Raw genomic sequence first — 2,448 nt, 5'->3', positions numbered from 1 at the left:
CTGTCGACTTCGCCCCGCGTGGCCGTAGCGCCCGTCGTTCAATCGTGTACCGTATAGCTTGGTGGTCACTATGCGTGTACTCATCTGACACCCTCCAGCCCATGTTGGCAAGCAACGTTGGGCTGCAGAAGGTGATGTCGATGATCGATTGTTGTACCCCCCTACAAAAGGTACTGACGGATCCCACGTTAGCCAGACTTACATCTAGCTTGGACAGAGCTTCCAGCAAGCTTTGTCCCCTCGGAGTAGTGCACCTGCTACCCCATTCGACAGCCCAAGCATTGAAGTCTCCTCCAATGACAACGGGCTTGCGGCCCGTGAGTTCGTCGGTGAGCACGTCTAGCATCCGGTCAAACTGCTCCGGCGACCACCTAGGTGGAGCGTAGCAGCTACAGATGCAGACGCCATCGACCACCGCGATCACGAACCCCTCTTGGTCGGACGACACCACCTCCTGGATCGGGTATCTACCCATCACGGCGATCGCTGCCATCCGACCCTTATCGATAACCCAGTTAGCGCCTCCACGGGGGACCCGGTAGGGATCCGCGATAATGGCAATATCGCACCCCGTCTCGGCTGCCGTTTGCCAAAGCAACTCCTGTGCCGTTTCACAGTGGTTTAGGTTAATCTGTATAACCTGCACCCTTATCGTTGCAATGCCCGCCTATAAGCCGCACACAGTGGGCCACCTGTGGCATGCTTATTTCCCGCATCGACTGTGCAGAGCATGCACCTGGGGGGTTTGCTACATCCCCTGGCGAAGTGGCCATCTTCGCCGCACCGCCTGCACAGGTTGGACCGATCGGGGGCCTTATACTTGGCCGCCCGATGGCCAAAGCCCATACACCTGAAACAGCGTTCGATACGCCGTTTCGACACCAGTGTACACACTGACCATCCTACCTTAATTTTGCCAGACGCCAACATCTTGTTGGCGATTGCCTCTGGCACGTTTAAGGTCGCAGTCTGCATATCACCGTATGCCTTCCTCAACCTGATGTCTGCGGGTGCCACATCAACCTTAAGCTGATCCCGCAGAGCATCACTCAGGTCCACTGTCGACGTAATCTCGTCGAGGTTTTTGCACTCGACCAGAACACGCTGCGACAGCGCCTTTACCTGGCCCGCTTCGCCCAGGGACTGCTCTACCAGTTTCTGGTAATTCGAACTCTGGACCGTTGGGTCCTTTTTGAGTTCGAAAAGCATATCCCCTGCCTGGGTTCGGCGGGTCTTTACTACGTTGGCCCCAAGCTCCTGCAACTTGGGGTCCACTCGAACCTTACGCAGTAGATCGGCGTACGACAGCTCACCTGTCAGCTTCACTACTAAGGCGTCGCCCTTATGGACGCGCCTTGGCTTTGGCTTTGCAGCCGCAGCCTCGCGCGGTTTCGGCCTCGGCGGTTTAGGCAGTTTACGCCTAACCACCTGCCATTCCTCATCCCCGGTCCCGGAAGCACCATCCGGGACCGCCTCCGCACGTTCGCTGGTAGAGGCGCGAGCCGAAGTCCGCTGCCTCTTGGCTACCAGCGTTGGTCCATGGTCGGGCGTAGCCGCCTTGCGCTTGGCAAGCGGCGTACACGCCTGACTAGGCATGGCCACAGCCTTAGCGGCTATGACCAGAGCTTCGGCGATTTCGCATCGCTGCAGAAGCTCTTGCCTCTCCACCTCGGCAGCTATGACGGTAGAGCGGAGGCTCACCGCCAGCTTTTTAATGTCGAGGTGGACATTTGACCTTGAGTTGATGAACGAGTACAACTCGTCCACCAACTTTTTGGCTTCCTCCAGCTTGCTACTAGCTGGAAGATGCCCAACTTCGCCCTCAGGAGGGTGCACCACGCCCTCCGTTGACATTTGCCTACTGCTGTCGCTCGCCTTCTTGGCTGAGCTGGCAGCGATGGCCACCGGCGTTCTAACTGGGGTGTTAGTCCTAGGTGGTGTCAACTTCCTCTTCGGTATCGCCCCCGTTTTCGGGGGGCTTACCTGAATGGGCTGTGCCCCCGATTTCGGCGGGCTTCCCTTCTTGGGTCGCGCCCCCGATAACGGGGGGCTACCTGTCTTTGCTGTTGGTGACCTTGCCAACTTACTACTTTTGGCAAAGATATCATCTTTGCCACTAGTAGCACCCGTATTCGATCCCTCTTTTGAATTCAAATTTAGAAATTTGTCCATTCGAAAGGGTCCCAACTCTAGGCCGCTATCTCCACTCGTAATTTTGTAGTCGCCTTAACGATCCCATGGTGATCTATGCAAGCAGGGAGGCCATGGCTAGGGACACTCCCCCCTACCCTTCATGGGGGCAGGGATGTCAGCATCCGATCAGCGTTAGTCAGGAATGTATCATCTGAGCCTACACCACCGCACTTTGACGTGAGTGACGAGCTTTGAACGTACCTAGAGACCAGCCACGGTTTTAACGGGACGGAAGGCAGCTGTACCATTAGCCTA

Source organism: Sabethes cyaneus, chromosome 1, assembly GCF_943734655.1.
Source record: "Sabethes cyaneus chromosome 1, idSabCyanKW18_F2, whole genome shotgun sequence".
NCBI lineage: Eukaryota > Metazoa > Arthropoda > Insecta > Diptera > Culicidae > Sabethes > Sabethes cyaneus.
Note: the sequence above shows the minus strand (reverse complement) of the source record.